General features: G+C 38.3%; 1 long non-coding RNA gene across 3 annotated transcripts in view; it reads left to right on the forward strand.

The window, feature by feature from the left end:
- The first annotated feature begins 8,703 nt into the window (after positions 1 to 8,703).
- Positions 8,704 to 20,090, forward strand: part of LOC137147620 (uncharacterized) — an 88,794-nt gene continuing 77,407 nt past the window's right edge. For 2 of the 3 annotated variants that reach the window (XR_010918260.1, XR_010918259.1), the window contains exon 1: positions 8,704 to 8,865. This is a non-coding gene — a long non-coding RNA (uncharacterized lncRNA). Of the gene's footprint in view, positions 8,866 to 13,874; positions 13,933 to 20,090 lie in introns of all 3 variants that reach the window. The other variant, XR_010918261.1, reaches the window with a different exon arrangement.

Raw genomic sequence — 20,090 nt, forward strand, 5'->3', positions numbered from 1 at the left:
GGAAGGCTGCTCTAGAACTTCACTCCCCTGCTGGTTAGAAACCTTCGTCTAATTTCAAGTCTAAACTTCCTGATGCCCAGTTTATATCCATTTGTTCTGGTGTCCACCTGGGTGCTCAACTTAAATTACTCCTCTCCCTCCCTGATATTTATCCCTCTGATGTATTTATATAGAGGAATCATATCTCCCCTCAACCTTCTTTTGGTTAGGCTAAACAAGCCAAGCTCTTTGAGTCTCCTCTCATAAGGCAGGTTTTCCATTCCTCATATCATCCTAGTAGCCCTTCTCTGCACCTGTTCCAGTTTGAATTCATCTTTCTTAAATATAGGAGACCAGAACTGCACACAGTATTCCAGATGTGGTCTGACCAACGCCTTGTATAATGGTACTAACACCTCCCTATCTCTACCGAAAATACTTTGCCTGATGCATCCTAGGATCACATTAGCTTTTTTTCACGGCCACATCACATTGGCAGCTCATAGTCGTCCTGTGATCCACCAATATGCCCAGGTCCTTCACTTCCTCTGTCACTTCCAACTGATGCGTTCCCAGCTTATAGCAAAAGTTCTTGTTGTTAGTCCCCAAGGGAATGACTTTGCACTTTCCACTATTAAATTTCATCCTATTTCTATTACTCCAGTTTACAAGGTCATTGAGATCTTGTTGTATGATATCCCAATCCTTCTCTGTATTAGCAATACATCCCAACTTTGTATCATCCACAAACTTTATTAGCACACTCCCACTTTTTGTGCCAAGGTCAATAATAAAAAGGTTAAATAAGATTGGTCCCAAGGCTGATCCCTGAGGAACTCCACTAGTAACCTCCATCCAGCCTGACAGTTCACTTTTCAGTAGGACTCATTGTGGTCTCCCCTTTAACCAGTTTCTTATCTGCCTTCCAATTTTCATATTAATCCCCATCTTTTCCAATTTAACTAAATAATTCCCCGTGTGGAACCGTGTCAAATGCCTTACTGAAATCTAGGTAAATTAGATCTACTGCATTCCCTTTGTCTGAAAAATCTGTTAGCTTCTCCAAAAAGGAGATCAGTTTGGTCTGGCACGATCTACCTTTTGTAAAGCCATGTTGTATTTTGTCCCAATTACCGTTAACCTCAATGTCCTTATCTATTGTCTCTTTCAAAAGTTTTTCCAACACTGTGCATACTACTGAGGTCAAACTAACAGGCCTGTAATTACCCGGATCACTTCTTTTCCCTTTCTTAAAAAGAGGAACTATGTTAGCAATTCTCCAGTCATACAGTACAACCCCTGAGTTTACAGATTCATTAAAAATCCTTGTAAATGGGCTTGCAATTACATGTGCCAGTTCCTTTAATGTCCTTGGATGGAGGTTATCCGGGCCCCCCCAGTTTAGTCCCATTAAGCAGTTGGAATTTGGCTTCTACCTCCATATCCTCAAACCCATTAGCCCCCTGCCATTTCCTAAGCTCTTCGTTAGCCTCATTGAAAACAGAGGCAAAGTATTTGTTTAGATATTAGGCCATGCCTAGATTATCCTTAACCTCCATCCCATCCTCAGTGCTTAGTGGTCCCACTTCTTTCTTTGTTTTCTTCCTGTTTATATGGCTATAGAACCTTTTTTACTATTGGTTTTAAATCCCTTTGCAAGTTCCAACTCTACTTGGTTTTGGCCTTTCTCACTTTGTCTCTATACATTCTGACTTCCCATCTTCCACTCCTTGCAGGCTTTCTGCTTTCTCTTAATCACCTGTCTGAAATGCTTGCTCATCCAGCATGGTTACAGCCCTTGCCTATGAACACCTTGTGCTGTTCTCTTTAAGATTCATTTCCATTTCTGTAAACTGACAACTAACACTGACTAGGCAAGTGGCCAATAGAGATTACTGATCATTAATAGATCTTTTTGTTTATAGCCTTTAGAAAAATGTTCAACCTGCAAATTGTGCCTATAATTAATCTGTGTAACCACATGTTCCTGTCATTGTTACCCTCATGCTCCCTCGCCCATTCCCAAGAGAGCGCTGATCTGCTTGAGGGCTCTAGGCACTACTGAAATATAAATAAATAATTCTTTCCCTCCACCTTCATCCAGTCCTCCATGCACAAGTGAAACTATGTATATCAAAATCCTGATCTGACTCGGTCCTGCTGTTCAATAATACATACAAATTCATAAGTAGATTAGTGCACTCTTGAGAGTAAATAAAACATCATTACGTATTGTTTTTTGATATAGCAGCTTTTCAAATAGATAAACTTGTGCATCAGATCTGGATATTTTAATGTTTATTATTTCCAAGTCAGTAAACAAGAATGGGTAGATATTACATTTCAAGTAACAGGTGCCACAGTTGTGCAGAGGTCAGCAGAATAATGGAGTGCCTTGTAAATTAGCATTGTCAGCTGATTTTTTGTGAATTTTTTAGATTGTTTGAAAAAATGCTAACTTAAATTGACGATACACATTTTTTGGTAAAGTGATTTCTTAATTTAAATCCACCCCAATTTGTCTATATCCAATAATTATACAAAAAAAAAACCTTCAAAATTCCAAAACATAATTTTCTTTTCTTATAGATTGCTTTTAAATTGATATTAGAACCCATGATAACTTAAGTGTCTTAAATTAACTGAAATTACTTTATTAACTGCCAAAGAAACAAATGGTCATCTGATGGAAAGCTCACCTATATTTGTAATATATATTTCCATAGAGTAGATACATTTAAAAAGCTTATTCCAGTTCTAAGATGTTACTGATTCTAGTAGTATTCCCCATTTTAAGTATAGTGGGGAATATTTCTGCAATCTTTTGTCTCTGAAACCAGAATGAATTTACAAAGCACCCGCTCTACTTCCCCATATGTGACAGTAGCAGAAGAGCCTGCCTTCTTTGTAATTCTACCAATAATTTACCTACCATATGAGGACTATGGTGATGAAAAATGACTTGTGATGCAACAGGATCTATTAAAAGACAATTTTTACATTGACTTCTCTTTCTTTAATATAATTTTTTAAGAAACTGATTTTTAAAATAAATTCCAGTTGCATATGTTATCAGGAAGCATTATATGCAGTGCCGTTAGTCATCATGGTATAATCTACACAGTTACCTAGTGGAAAAAAATTCACAATCTCCATTGTGAATCAAGTCATCTTTAAAGTTGGGAATACTAGGCTAAAGCTCTAATATTCCCCATCACCTGTGAATGGAATATGGAGCCCAGACTCCATGGTGAGAAACATTCAATAGCCTCACAGCTCCATCATTATCTAAGTATATTTCACCTATATCTATATGGCTGCTAATTAGAATAACAAATGAAGTTCAATAATCAGATGCCTATTAAAATAGCTAAGTGGCTGGATCTCTCTTTTACAGATCAAATTACTCCTGTTGTTCAAAACTTGTTTAGCCAATGTCCCAGTTGTGTCCAGACATAATATCTTCCAAAGCCAGCTGGCAAGGAGTACATATATTAATCAAACTGAAGGAGAGTAATGCTGACGGAATCTGTGCTTTTTGTGTATATTATTTGTCATTTTTTCCCTTTCTGTGTGGACTGTTTTCTTGTACAGAATAATTCTTTACCTGTATTTTGTATTAAGGAATGGATGGCTCAGGAATTGGTAATGGGACCCTGGACCTTTTCCCCAAAACTGTCATCAGCACTGGTGTGACCTTAGTCAATAGTCACCAAACATCATTTGTAATCAGAAGGCTGGTTGGTGGCCTTTGTGAAATGAGATGGGAATCTGTCAAGTGGAGAGAATAATAGACAGCCTTGTTGGCAGTCTCCATACAAAGGCATAAGAATGAATAGACACGGAGACTGCTACCCTCTCACCAGGACAGATGTCTCCTTCCAGAGCATCCCTGCTGTAGATGAATAGCATTCGTCCTGAAGTACTGTCAAACTGGCACTTTAAACAGCTGAACTTCACTTTGACATACTACATTTACAAAGGCCTTATTCTATTTTATAGTGAAACCAATGGAACCACACTGGTGTAAACTAGGGGTGAGAGGCAAATTGACCCTCTTTAAGGCATGGGTTTTTGTTGTTGTTTAAAAATTCACATTGTGCAATAAGCCTAGGTTTGGGATAGGTACGTGCAGTAGGCCAATTTTTGCCTCGGTACATGTAACTCCCATTGCAGTCAATACACTAAAGTCAAACTCGGTTTTGTAGCATGAGTTTTGCTTAGTGACAACCAATTTGGTGAGAAAAAAATATTCCAGTAGCTAGTAAACTTGCAAAATCAATACATCTTCCCTTGGGATCAATTTAATTTGCATATACTTTGTGTGTGGAGTATTGGGAGTGAACAAGCAGATTAAGTTTGTAGGGCCAGATCCACAAATACACGTAAGGGTTGTGATACTGAGTGAAATAGCACCTAACCTGTAGGTGCCTAAAAAAATTACAGAAACAACCCTGCAATCCATAAAGCCTGCGTTAGACTCCTAGGCCCCCTATACAATGGAGTTGGGGAAGAGAGGCACCTAAGAATGCAATCCACAAAAGCCATTGCCTTGGGGGTGTGAGGGAGCTGCATAAACTAGCTAATGGGAGATGCTACATAATGATGGGTGTGCCAGAAGCCCCACCCCTCTCTCGGAGATAGGCACCTATCTCTATTAGCAATTCGCAAACAGGACCCCACTGCCTGGAGGCTGGCAGGTCACTAAGGTATTGCTTAGTGGGAATGAGTTAGACACCTGCCTTGCTCTACACAAAATGCCAGAGGAGGAGGAGGTGCTGCTGCTGTCCCCCTTATAACTTTTATCCCAGTGGTCAGAGCCCTAGCGTGGGATGTAGAGGAGACAGGTTCAATTCACCCCTCTGCTGGAGTGGGGGAGAGAGGATTTGAACAAAGGTCTCCCACCTCTTGAGAGCTATAACCACAGACTTTTGGAGAAGAGGGATTGGACCCAGGGTCTCTCCCCTCCCAGCCCTAACTCCTGGACTTCTAGTTAGACAGCAGAGGCAGACATTTTTAGCCTGAAAGCCTTGGTGACAACAGAGTTTATGTACCTACAGGGCTTGATGACAGTTTTGTGGACCACAGTAGAGCCTAAAACTGAGACTTGGGCACCTATACCCGAGACTTTGTTTTGTGGATCAGACCAAGTGCTTAGTAGTTTTGGATGAAGCAGGAAGCTCCATTCAATGGAGTTATGACAACTTACACCAGCTGCCCCCATTAGCCACTACTGAAAAGAGCAATTGCTGGAAAGAAAGCTCTTCCTGGAGAAGCTGCCTTGATTGAATCAGAGGATTTGTCTCTTTAAGCAAAAGAGAGAAAGAGTTAAGGCATTTTTTCAGAAGGGAAAAGGAGAAGTATAAACAAGTTTCAATACTATTTGTATATTAATCAGAATATTTTAGAGCTTATCTCAGCCTTTCAGAACCTTTTGAATGTACTGTGGTTTTGTGTGCCACAGCAGACTGCAGTTTCATCCCCTACTATATTTGATTATTATATAATTTTGAAATACTTCAACATATGCTTATAACTAAAACTAAAAAGCTGTAGGATACGTGAAAAAGTGTAACAAAAAATTCATAGATTTTGAGCCTAGAGGGACCGTTAGACTAGTCTGATCTTGACTTACGAGCAGCACCATTAGTGTTAGGGGCTAAACCATTGTGTAATGATGACATTGGCAGTCATTTTCAAGAGCAGGCATGTGATCAATTTGAAACAAATGTGTGTAGATATAGAAAATCCACTATGGCTTAAATGGAAGCCATTTTAGCACATATTGGCCATACATATACAATGGTGGGCCTTCTATCTGATGGAAGATACAGTAGGTCTTTCTAGAAGACATAATTTTCCTGCTTCCTAAGTAGACTTTACCAGTGATGATTGTTTCCCAAGGTGTTTGTGTATAGTTTGGGGAAGGCTGGTTTTTTGTTTGTTTTTTTTTAAAAAAGAGTTGAATCTTGTAGTGTTGTCTAAATGTGATTGAAATTCACTTCAGAAATATCTGGATGAATTTGTGAGCAAAATTGTCCCACAATTTGTTCAGTGCCACTCTACTTTAATTTTGAACTTCCTGAACCATTTTTAAAAATATTTTTTATTTTTTTTAAAAATATGGATTTGCCTTCCTTTATGTATTCCTAAAAATTTATTTCAGAAAATATTGATGGGCTTTTCTGAGCATAGAGCTCCTGTATGTGGTTAATTTCAAACATCTGTTTTACCTGCAGATAAATGATATTTTTAGCTCCGTTGATAACGTATTTAAGATGAGTCAGATGATTGGCTTGCTTTAGAGAACCCTTGAGCAAACGAGTGAAATAGTTGCTCCTGATTGCTACATAACAGGAAAGCAATTTGTCAAATACCGTAAAGCAAATATACAATATTAATTTTTTTAAATTATTTAAAGGATTTCTAAGATGGGAAAATTGTGTATGGCCTTGATTTAGCAATGCACTTATTCACATGCTTAAGTTAAGAATGTGCGTAAGGTCATTTTGATTGACTAAAGCACTTAATTGCGTCGTAAGACCCCTTTAAGCATGTACTTACATGCTATTGAAGCCAATGGGACTTAAAAACACATTTGAGTGGTTTGCTGAATCTGGGCCTATATGTAAGTCAAAAGGTTCTCCCTGCACATGATCCAGCTTGCTATCAAGAATACAGCAAGTATTGCTAGCTAAGTCCCTAGTTCTGTGTGGGTGCAGAAGTCTGTTTTTGTGGAATTCATTGCAGAATCAGGGCCTAAAGCACGGAGATGTTTCATTGTAAAGTGACTTATCATCATCAGTCTTTGTCAGGTCTTTACAATTCATAGTTCACTTTTCAAAGTTTTAAAAATAGTTCATGGCAATATAGGAAATAAGCGAGACAGCATACATGAGGCAGCTCCTTTGCAGGAATTCTGCTGGTACTCTATCCTTTAGCATAGGTATGATTTTTAAGATCAGTGGCTTTAAGCAGAGAGTGTAATGTTTGGAACAGAGAGTTTTTAAGGAGGCTTGCCATAAAGGGTTATAAAAACAGGACTTGACTGAAAAGGTACACAAAATGTAAATGCACATAATACAGTGTGACCCATAATTCATTGCTATGAAGAGAACTGAATTTGTAAAGCCCAAAAGAAAAATGATTCATTGATTGCACAATGATGGTCTATGTATATCTGAGAGAAATTAGCCTCCCAAAATTATTTTCAGTAGTCAGTGTATGTATGACAAGCAATAATGGCTAAAATTTGAGGGAAAGAAAAATTTAGGTTGAATAGGAGGAAGTACTTTATAACAGTGAGGCCAATTAGATCATGTGACCATCTTCCAAAAGAGGTGGTTGCTTTATCACTGGTTTTATGCAGGGAAAGATGAAATAACCAAATAACAAGATGAAATAATAGAGATTCTGGAAAGATCAGTGTATGCTCTCCTGAAGCTTATGCCAGTGGATGTACTAGATGACTAAAGAAGTCTTTCCCAGTGCTAATATCTGCGAGACCAGCCAAACTCAGGACTGTTCAACAGTCATGCCTGATCACCTACTGAATTTAAAACATGCTGTTTATATGCATGCTTTCAGCCAATGCTCAGGGCAATACTGCATAGTAAAGTTCGCTGTTTGAGCCCAAAACACATCATGGGTTTGCATCAGCCCATGCAAATCATTGTTTTATTACATTACATTACATTTATTACATTGTATTTATTGGATGTGGGGGATGGAAAAGAGGCAGTTTGCACCACCTAGAGAGAAAATATATTAGTATTTCATAAAGAGAGAGGCTAGATAAATTGCTATTGCACAGGCTGTCTGCCACATTAATTACTGGGGTACACTTTAAATCTCTTTCCCAATATTCCTCTGATAGTTAGCTAAATGATTCTTAGTAGGGCATTATGCAATTCTAAAGTATTAATGAAAGTATCAGACAATGCTCATGGGCAATTGCAATGAAAATAGTACATAATGCTACATTTAGCAGAAATGATACAGAACACTGTGTGCCTCATTAACATTAACATGTGTGCTTTATTAAATATCTGAGACTGGAACTGAAGAAGACCTTTGTGTAAGCTTGTCTCTCTCTCACCAACAGAAGTTGGTCCAATAAAAGATATTACCTTACGCACCTTGTTTCTAATATCCTGGTACCAACACGGCTACAATAACACTACATACATTATTAGACAGCTGTCACACAGCTAAACTTAATTCTGAGGCAGTAGCTCAGTTATGTTATATGTTATATAGATTCACTTACCTAAAAGCAAAAAATGCCATAAAGTATCAGCAAGAGAAACCCCCTGGAAATAATTAAAAACAAGGCCTGTGCACGATAGGGAAGCAGCCTAGAGGGGGTGGGGTAGATTAAATTGTTCTAAAGGCTCTAATAAGGATGGGTCCCCAGTTGCTGGGCTCGGCACAGACCGATAAACACAGTCCCTATTCCAATGAGCTTCTGTTCTTAAATGACCAAATGGGCCTCTTCCATCTCACTTTACTATGACTGTTGTGCACTTTCAGGACCTGCTCCTGTAGCAAGGTCTACACCCTTGCAGAGCTCGGTCATGGACTCAGGTTTTCCATGATGCAGGAAGCCTTTCAATGAAGACTGTAACTGCTTACATGTGGTGCTCATTAGCACTACATTAAGCACACCTGTGCTATTAAGGGTCCTGAACCTGGGGGTGGTTGCTGCCTAAGAGACGCTTTCTCAATGTTCCTGTTACAGGAGGTAAATGAGAGAAGAGAGGAGTAATGTTTAATTACTATGTGAAGGAATGAACAGGGTTTAATGATCCTGTTTTGGAAGTGGAGAGAAGCTGCAACAACTTGCTGTCCTGTAGAGAAGTGAAAAAAGAACATGTTTCCCCACAAGTAAGTGACCACACTCTGAATTGTTTGATCCCGTGTGTTCTGTGTATACAGAACAATTGGAATTCCACATGTCAAGGGGGATTGATCTTTCCAGACATAAATCTAATGTATTCTCTACTAGTGAAGCTCCATTGGTGTTGGCTGTAGTCTAGACAGGGTTCAAGTGACTTTACTAGCAGGGCTAGAAAATATGGTAAAAACACCTGTACTCTCCCTGCTTCTACCACTAGTGTAGAGCTACATGTCCAATTTTTCATTGTCGACACAGTCATGGTGTCTGGAAAACCTCTTGTGATGGCTGACCATTCCTTATTTTAAAGTTTATGGGTTTGAGTCTGTTCCCACAGAAGTGAACAAGAATGTTGCCATTGTTTCTAATGAGAACAAGAGGGGGACCTATATTTACTTTGTTCATTCTCATTCTACAAGTATGTTGGTACCTCGTTCCTATAAAACTTTACTCTATCCTGCAGTCTAGTAGGAGCTCTGCATTTCCCTGAAAGATCTTGCTTTTGTTTGCTTGTGCAGTTCTCCATGTTTCTATCTTATTTGTGGAGCAGTTCTGTTTCTGTAACATAGTTCAGCAGAATAAGTCATTTAGCAATTTGCTGGATTTTTTGTTATTTTACCTAACTGAGTAATTCTATTGCTCACTTGTATCCATAAGCCAAGCATGTCAGACTAAAGTTTGCTAGCTGATTGTTTGTGATGTTGGATAAAACCATTATTCAGAGATCCAACTTAAATATAGCATTGGAGTGAGTGTGAGAAAAATGATTCTGTTAGAAATTGTACAAGTGCTTATTTCATTCACTCCTTTGGGGTTGTTTCAAAGTTCTGAAATGTCTTTTCCCTTAGCCCACCAAATATTTCTTTTGGGTTTTGATCTCTGTTTAAAGTGGATCTCTACATTTTAACAAACCATAAGGGTAATGTGAACTCACTGATTGTTTTGGCAATTACTTTAAATTACTAAAAGGAAACAGCCCTTCATAATTTCCTATTCACGGGTCATTCTGTTGCTATACATGCAGTGAGTTGTTGCATATAAAGATGCTATAGTGTGATGACTTACTACAGGTACTAATACCATAGAACTGAACTGCATGATATAGAATCATTGCTAGGACTTAACATCTTTTTCATAAAACTTATTCCGCCCTCTGTTAGGTTTTTGCTGTCCGATTGTTAACATAGAAACAGTCAGCAAATTGTGGATTGCTACCTTTTCTCTTGTTCTCCAGTGCTTTTTGCCTTGGTAGCATACAGTGCATTTTTTTTAAATTAGAATTTTGTTACAGGTTGTAAATGTAATATCACTCCCATTTTTTCTCATTGTTGGCCTTTAGCAATATGGATCCTAATTATACTGGGATAAAATTATTTAGAAGTCATTAGCCTAAATCAGAGAGAAAGCTGATTCATTTATTTTAGACTCAGTAAACATGATTTAAGGTAATGATTATTCACAGTTTATTTCTTCACTTAGCACTACTGAAGTATTCTGTCCTTCCAGTCAAAGCCTTTCAAGATGGAGAGGAAGAGTAGAAATACAATTTATATGTTGTCCTGAGGTAAAAATCAGATATTTCTGTCAATTCTTGCTTCCCAGATTTTACAAACACTGTAAATTAAGTGCAATAGATGCTGTTGCTGCCTGCCTGCTTTTGACAAGGAAGTTGGAATTGATGGATATCAGTGTGCCACTGAGAATTCAAAACATTAATTGAAGCTCTGGTGACTAATACATTACTTTGCCCTGCTTCATGGATCCTGATTTAATGGGCATCCTTACAATCAGAAATTCTTTCGTGCAGATATGGCCAAAGCTCCCATTAAGATCAAAGTAATCAAATTTATTTTCTTGACCTGTTGGGTACACTGCAGGCTCAGAATTACCAATATAAGTTGACTACTGTCTGAGAAATAAAATCAAGAGCGTACACTATTATTAAAGCTGCCAGGTCTTATCCTGGTATGAGACAAGACACTGCTTTATTTATCTTACAAATAAACATGTAAGGGTTTTTTCTTACATGTATTTAGTTTATAAACACTTTAAATTGAGCATACAAGAAAACCTACAGCCCAGGCTTTTCACTGACAGTAGGCTCTGGAAACTATTTGCATTTTCTCCATCTGCCTTTTTGCATTGAAGTGGGGGTATGAGGTATTTACTTGGAAAAGCTAGGAGACACACACATAATCAAACTAATTTGCTGAGATAATCTGAATCCAGCTATGTGCAAAATGTGCTGAGATAATGTGATAGTGGGAGCCACATAGAAGTACATGCTCATGCTAGAGTACCAAAGCTAGTTCAGGTATGTCTGCATAAGCTGCAATCACTCACCCTGATTTCAGTACATACATGCCCTGTACAGACATAACTCGGGTGTGTCTTTGCAGCATGGCTGCTATCTTCCCTCTCCCCCCAGATCAGCTAACTCAGGAACCAAGCACGCATGTTAGTTCTACAGTGAAGACATATCCTTAGGCTGGGATTTTCAAAGGTGCCACAGAGCATGTTACTAAGACTTTTGGGGGCATATCCTATGGTTCTTGATGCTGCAGTAAGCAGAGTCACTCTGTGAATTCTTCCTCAGCCAGCGGTGGAAGGCTTTGTCCTTCTGGCCATATGTTGGAAATTGTAGGAAGGCATTGGAGGATTATCAGTGCCAGAGTGATTTAGCCACCTCACTACGAAGTGGGCAGGTTACCAGTGTGAGTGAAAGCCTCTCTAGCGTACAGCTCTAGATGAGCCAGCTAGCCTAGTTTAAAACACCACTAAACTCCGGCTGAGAGGGTTTTGAGTGTGGACAGAAGAAGGGTTCAATTTAAGGCAACACCCATATAAGAGTCTGCATTAACACTGAAGTGAAGATGTACCCTAAGAATCTGTTAATGAATTAAACTTAATATCTTTGTGCCTGAGAGAGGACTGGAGTCTGAGAATCTCTCAAACTATATCCTGTGTTTGGTATTGGGGATAGAAAAATGCCATCCAAAAGCAGGTGTGTATAAGCATCCTACATATGTAGGATACTCTGCACTACATGGGGGGAATCACTGGCAAAAGTCCCATTGACTCTAATAGGGCAAGGATATTATCTACAGGGGGTGGAAAAGGGTACATCTGTAATATGTCATTAAATGGTTCATCAAATGTTGGCATAAACTCGTCATCATCAAAGATACACATTAATTGTATTGAAACAAGGCAAATGGTAATAAGTACATGGTAAGTATCCAAATGGATATAAACCAGTAAATCTGCTAAATTTTCTTCATTTATGTAATCTTCATAATTACAACATTACTCATTTTCTGAATGATTTGGACACCCTCTGGATTTCGTTAAATGATGATATGCCTGCCATGTCTCAAATAAACAAGATTTGTATCTTTTTTCTGATTCTATTTTCAACAATTTTGAAAGTGGAGCATGCATCAAATAGTGTTTTGTGTGAGGGAAAATTTCAAGCTGATGTTTAAACTGGTTCAAAATGAGTTCAAATGTCCTTGATTATGACTGTCTGGCATCCATCCTAAATGCCTTGATGATATGATGTATCATACTCTCAGACTTTGCTTAATAAGCCTCAATTCTTTTAACCAAACTTGTCATTTTTTAAAGGCTATCGCTTGGGTGAACTAAAACCACAATTATCCTTTCATAGATTGATACATTCAAAGGCCAGGAGGGACCACTGTGATCATCTAGTCTGACCTGTATAACACCAGTCAAAGGATTTCTCTGAATTGATTCCTGTTTTGAAGGGTTAATAGTCTTAACTAAAGCCTCAGAGGCTTTAACTATACCTTATTGCTCATGTGTGTAATTAGGGTAGCACCACCTATAGGAAAGCAAAATATATTGTACATGCGTAGGTCACTAAGCTATGGTAGAGCTGCTGTGGGGAATTACTTTCACTTTCCTGACATTTTGTGCATGCAGCTCTCATCCATAAAGCTGTGTTAAAATAGATTTGTCCACCTAATATACCAGAACTGCAAGTTGGATAAGGTCACCTACAAAGTACTTGTGCCTCCTTTGCTACTTTAAGATGGTCTGGTATTTTTTTCATTATTATTATTAAAGTTGTGGGTTTTTTCTCCCATAACTTAGAAATATCAGGAAATGTCAAATCTGGTTTTCTTAGTATAGTGTGCTATCTTACACTATAACAAAGGATTCCTGTATTCCAAACATTGCAAAGTCCTGGGAAAAACCCTCTTCTCCATTCAGTTATTCAGCTTTTCCCTCTGACTTTTATATCACCATTTTACTAGTTCTTCCAGAGCAGACAAAACTTGTGTTTCTAATATGTGCGTGCATATAGATAGATATGAGAGAGAGCGTGTGCACGAACACTTGAGGCCTTCTTTTGTACATTGTGGAGAAGCGAAGAGGGACACCGCTGTTTGTTTCTAAGCAGTAATTTCATCCACCTTGCCAGTTCTGAAATAGAAGACTGTTAATGCAGTAGTTATTCACTTTTAGGTCATGTAGAGGAAGCCCTGAACAACCTGTTGTCTCTGAATATCATTGATAAACTTCTCATCCATTTTCCTGTTAAATATTTATATACATCTAAGGGCCTACATTGTAGTCTCAGCCCTGCACAGGGGAAGGAGCAGATGTCTGCCACCCCCAATAATCTGCCAGGCAGATTTAAAAAGGGGTCTTATTAAAGAGTTAAGGTAATTCATCAGTTAGAAAAAGGTCATTGCTACTACACTTAAAGGTGACCACCAGATGTGTGCCTAAGGTGGATATAGATGCTGGAGGTGGTGCCGTTTTCTATGTCCTGTAATGTTTAAATATCATTGGGCATCCAATCTAAAAAAAATCATAAAATCACAAAAAGGACCATAACGCATAAAATAGTCTAATTTTGACCAAAATTGACAGACTGCTTCTAAATAATGCAAGTATGAACTGAAAATTTTGGAAATATTTAGCCCCATGTGATGTATTTTATGCATTTTCCTGTACTTTTTTTCAGTTAAAGAACAGTCTGTAGTCCATTTGCACCTTGAGGTCTCTGACGGTATCGCCTTAAGGTACTGACGTTAATTTCTAAAAGTACTTATTGTTTTCATAGAAAGTAACTACCTGGACTGTGGCATAAGTAATCTTAATTTGCCTTTATGGCAAAATGCTCCCACATTCAGAAACTGGTCTCTTCAGGTGAGATATCAGGGCATCATAATATCACCTTGAGGAAAACTGCAACATAGACATATCTACAAATATAGCAGTTACCCCAATTGTTTTCATCCAGCATGTACCCTAGTTTAGACCAAATGTGCAGGTCAGATGTAAATGGGATAAGAGAGCACCATGGTCATTGTCAGAAGGTAACTCCGTTGACTAATATCCCCAGTACAAAGGGTCATAATCATAACACTTACTAACCCAAATGTTGCGTATGTGCATGCATGCATTCATTATGATATGGTAATAATACGACAGTTCATCATTCTTACCCTAAACTGATAGCACCCTGAACAGCCTTCTAATAAGGACTGGTTGGATTTTTGGGTTTTTTTTGCCTACAGTGACTTGATTTTAAACTTAATTGAAACTCAAACCGGAGTGTGGGTTCAGTTTATTTTTTTGTTCACCGTCAAGACTGCCCTTATAATGATTATATCAGGTGTAGGAAGACAAGTTTAAGTGTCTTGTCATGGAGCTGGATCCCACACTAGTACTAATAAATGTGGACTATATTTTCTCAATGGAGAGCCTGAGGCTGGGAAGTCAAAATGTGTGGGGAAAAGTTTGCAGTACAGTAGGTGGGTCATGAGTACTGTGCTCATCATAGATTATAGATATTCTGAATTTTAATGCTTTAGTGGTTGTACAGCAGATGTTGAAAACATTTATCACTTGAGGTCCCTTCCAGTCCTATGTTTCTATGATTTTCTATATGGTAACACATTATGTATTTTGAGAATTTCATATGAACTCAGGGGCCATCATTATGACCACTATGGTTGACTTACATGGCCAAATCTTAGCATGAAAAGAACAATACTAGTTCACTAAACTGTATAAAAGTAGATTGCTAATATATCCTTAGTTCATAAATAGTTTTGGTTATAAACACTTGAATATGAGGACCTATGTGGTTTGTTTTGGTGTTTCTTCATTACAATACCAAACTGCTGAAATAAGCTACTTTGCTACATTGATTTATGCACTGTTGAATGGAAATTTTAAATCCTTATTTCAAGCCTTCTCTGTGTAAAAAAGTTGACTACATCATTGCCTTATTTCAGATTAAGTAATTGATGGGTGGGTGGTGTTTTTTGTTTTAATATTATGTATGTATTCTAATATAAGACTTGTATGAGTGCCTCCCCCAGGATCTCCCTAAAATGAAATAGGGCTGTTTCATCTTAGGGCTATCTTTGGGCTTGTCTGCAAAGAGACATCCAGGAAGATTAATCCAAATTAACTAAAGGTGTGAGTTTGAAGTGGATTGGTTAAACCATATTAAACCCCTGTGTAAACACCCTCATTCAGAATTATTGGGCTTTAGCTTAATTCACAAAGTGTGACAGGCCACTGACCTCTACAAATGAGTCCTGAGCCCAGAAAGATTGAGAAACCACTCTTCCATATGGAGTCAGTGGAGGTCTAGGGCACCTTGCTGGAGGTTCTCAGGACCTCTTGGTGACCCTTTCAGTATAAAGACTCTCTTCATAAAAAAGCTAAAAATATTTTCTCTTGCCCCCTGAGTAACTTTTGATAAGATTTTCCTTCTCCCCATTCAAAGTTTTCCTTAGTCACCTACAGCGTAAACAAACAATCCTGCATGGTAGATGTCAGTGGTTATATTAGCAGTGTTATGAGCTGTTATTAACCCCTGATATGTGTTAAAATTTCATTCAAACTGATCTGTGACTGAGCCCTTCATTTAGCAAAGTTGCAAGAGATGGTTAAGGGGCCACAGCTAAAATGAAGCCTAATAGTTTGCACAGAAACCAGCACCATGTGAGTGGAGGGTGCCACTGGATATTGTGACCATGTGGGCAAGGGACTTGAAGGGGAAGCAGAACATATGGAACTGAGAACATAATTTGTCTGTGACCTATATGCTCTCCCTCCTTAATATGACATTAGCATTTTATTATATACATGGAGGAGATACTGCTTAGACACTGAAATTCTTGGGGGAGAAAAAAGGACTTATTTCCAACCTGTCTTTCTGACCGTGTTATTCTTCTCTAATGCCTGTGGAGATTTGTCTGCCTGGCATAATCCTAAATTGGCTTGGATCATGTTTATTCAACATGCAGCACTATATTTAATGGGATGGCCTTTGTTCTCCTACTAGAATAATCCGTTAGTATTTCACAGTAGTCTCTTTTTGAGCCTGGTGATTTCAAGCCTGACCACTCATTGGTATGATATTGATTTTCATTTCTTTGCCACTATCAGACAGATCTTTGTGTCAGCAAAGTCAGCATTTGGACTGTGCTATTATTGTATTGAAAAATTGTCTGGTGGATAGAAAGGCATGGTAGATTCCATTTTCTTCAATAAACCTCAACAAAACAGAGGCTGTATGATTAGATCTTCCCATCAGTGCAAGGTCACTTCAATGTTCTGATCTAGTTTTAGATGGATGTAATTTTTTTGTATAGTACATTTAAAATTTTTTTTCTTCCCAATGAACTGTCTTTTAAACATGACTGTATTATGGCCACTTATCACATCTAAAATAAAATTCACAAACTGACGGTATTCTTTCTGTGCCTCAAGCTCATTCATGCTTTCCATATCTTTTTATGCTTGTTAGCTTGTCAAACAGACTGACAGCCTGGCAGTCAATGACTGGAAAAACCTATGGTGTCCTAATGTATGCGTACACTATTATTTCACAAATTCTAATCTCACTATATTGCTGACTGGCAAGCCCCCTCTATGCTCATGAATTAGATTTCATTTTAAAACCCTTCACCTTTAGCACTTATCAGAGAGAGAGATTTTCAAGTTCCAATTACAAAACTGCATAAACTGAATGGCAGAATAAATACTTATTTGGAGACTCTGACATTAAATATTGTCACATTTTGTTGGTAGAGCAAAGTGAAGAAAACGAAAATAAATAGTGTTTGTTTGTAACATAAATATGCATCCAATCAATTCCAAAATGTAAAGGATTGTTCATGGCATCAATGGCCATTACCCTATAGAAAATGAAAAGAGGGGAATAGGGAATACATGGAGCAACTGGTTAGCAGAAACAGCAGCTTCAGCCATATCTGTAGTTGTCTATAGATCAAAGAACCACATGATAGCAGTCAACAACATCTTCCAGCATAACATTCCCCCATTTTAGCTCTGTTCATTCTCCCAATACAGTTAAGTATTGTTACCCTGAAAGACTTCTCACCTAGACAGACAGAGTAAATGAGAATGGTGGGCAGATGTGGGTACACATAGAGCCCAGGCATGTGGTGCAGGAGGGAATGGGGGGCAGCGGCACACACAGAGGCCTTAGAATGGGGGAAGGTGTCGGTAGGGGGAGGGGTTTGCAGGGAATCCCTGAAATAGAGGGGAATGGGAGGGTGGCACACAAGGAGTTTGGGGGGCAGAGGTGGATAGAAGCATTCAAGGAGCCCCTGGTGGGTGTGATGGGGTTTGGCTTACAGAAGCAATAAAGTTTGTGACCCTCTAGTTTTACCTGTTAGCCCATGTTTATACAGATACACATGAAAATATAAACATATTTGCATGCCTAACTTCTGTCAAAATTTCCATGGGGGCCTCCATGTTAATGTTAGCTGTCTGCATAATTTGTGCAGATAACTGACCAGTTCTGAGTTCCTTACTCTAGCAACTCATTGAGTTCAGTGTGCATCTGAGTAAGGTCTGGTATTTATTGGTGAGAATCTGACTTTTTGGCCTTAGTTTGATTTGTATGGTAACTTTGGAATTACAGATGTATAGGCTCGGCCATGATTAGTTATCTAACCCTATTAATACACATGTAGAATCCTACATTTATTTTTTCCAATATATATAAAGATATTAATCTGTTCCATGTACCACATCTGCTCAAGCTTTCTGTCTGTAGAACTGGCAGGGCTCCATGGATTGGTTTGTAGCCTCTTTCTACATCTCCAATCATTACAATACTCTGAATTGTTTAGGTGCTTCCCCCATCATTTCTGATGTGCCCTTCCCTGAGCCTTTCTCAGATCTACCTGGCTTTTAGGGCTGTCCGCTCACGTCTCATGCCACTGACAGTCCCATGCTTTGTTGAGCACTATCTATAGGTATTGAATTAGTGTGCTATTATATGCTTATTTGTGTGTTTTACCACAAGCATTTGGGCATCCTGCATAAGAATCTTACCTCAAAGCTACTCTGGTCCTCTTTCAGCTACCGCAGGCCTTTGTCTTCTCCCTCCATGTCACTCTTATCACTTCTCCATTCTCCTGGCTTCTCCAGGCCATTTTCTCAGATGCTTTGCTCCCTTTGTTTCTTTTCTGAATGGGCCAGCTTTGTTATAGTAAAGAGCAATTCCCTGAATGTTCCTACTCAGCCCTGTAAGTTCTCTTCTTTGCCCCTTCAATGTGGCTTTGGTTACTTAAACTCTGTGACTAGGTAGTACAATGATTGGCACCATAATAATAATAAAAATCAGCGATACACAGACTGAGGCTAGTGAGCCACAAGTGGCTCTTTAATGTGCCTCCTCCAGCTCTTTGCAGCATATATTAAAACTGTGTGATTGGTTAATAATTAAATCAGGATGCTTTTACTGTGGTGTTAACCAATTACGTTATCAACTTGCATTGATGAATTCATACTACTGTGGCTCTTTTGGGTAATGTTGATCACTAATTTGACTCCTGAACCACTGAGGTCTGAGTATCACTGCCAAAGATCAATCTCCGATCTCTTCTGCTTTTTGCTTCTTTAATGGTCCCTCAATGCTCTTGTGTTGCCTTATCTGTTAGTGCCAATGGAACAGAGAGAGAGAGAGAGAGAGACAATCATCTGCCTTCTTCTGACCCCAGTGGGCCTCTCTCTAACCCTCCCATCTTATCTCACAATGGACATTTGCTTCCTACAGATGCGTTTTCTTAAAAACATTCACCCTTCAATGCACTGAGAACTGTTCATTCTCAATAACTAGCTATGAGACTTGAATCAAAATTTGAACCTAGTCTGCATTCTAGATAGCAAAATTGTTTACTCTAATGCATTTTTCTCAATATAGCCCAGCAATGAAAACCTATGAGCAGTTTGAACACTTTTAGTTTTCAGACTAATATAGAAACACGGAGGTTTGTCCCAAGGCAGCATGGTTTTTATGCATTCACAGCTCTTCTCCTTCCTCTTGGAATCAACTGAAAATGAGGACTAAATTGTCCATTTGTATGCTATCACAAAAAGTAGCCCTTAGAGTCTGTATAAGCTAAGCCATTGATTAGTTACAGGGAATTTGGACCATATACTTAACTTTTTATACAAAGAAGTGGTTAAACCAATTTAATTTTTTTTTTGGTGGGGAGGGGTGCAAAATTGCTTCTGAGCAGAAAGCTTAAATGTCAAATTTTCAGAATACAGATTATAAAATGGTCAGGTCATCAATCTCACAAATGGGGCTTTATAATGGAAACTCTGAGTGACAGATCCTTAATTACAGTATTTAAGTATACATATATACTGGAGTTAAGACTTCTAGCAGAAAACTATTTTCCAACTCATTGAAAAAATGAACTGCAAAGAAATCCTTAAACTTCAAGGGACAATAGCTCAGAAAGAAATGGTAAATAAAATTCTACTATGTAAAATGTATGTTAAGCATAGGCTCTCAGAACAAAAAAGGCCTGTGAAAGAAGAATAAAGACGATTAATATATATGCATCTTATAAGTGATGTGCATTTGATGTATTTTAGCATAGGATTGAAAGAGAGAAGAAAAATAGGAATTTATTCTACACTCAAGGGTATAAGACATCCAGGCTGATTAGTAAATGTTTATTCAGATAAGGGAGGTCTACAACAAGACTAGAACATTGATCACTTTCACAGATTTCACTTACGTTGACATTGACTGGAAAAACAAATATAGTCTTAGTCATTCTACATGTGATGAAAATATAACATGATTTTTTTCAGCAGCTTACAAAGCAACTGGCAAGCCTACTGACTGAAGGCTTCTAAAGCATTAGGAAGCATTTTTGGTCATTGT

The sequence above is a fragment of the Emydura macquarii genome, unplaced genomic scaffold, assembly GCF_026122565.2.
Source record: "Emydura macquarii macquarii isolate MOO-44397 ecotype Brisbane River unplaced genomic scaffold, CSIRO-AGI_Emac_v2 contig_561, whole genome shotgun sequence".
Classification (NCBI taxonomy): Eukaryota; Metazoa; Chordata; order Testudines; family Chelidae; genus Emydura; species Emydura macquarii.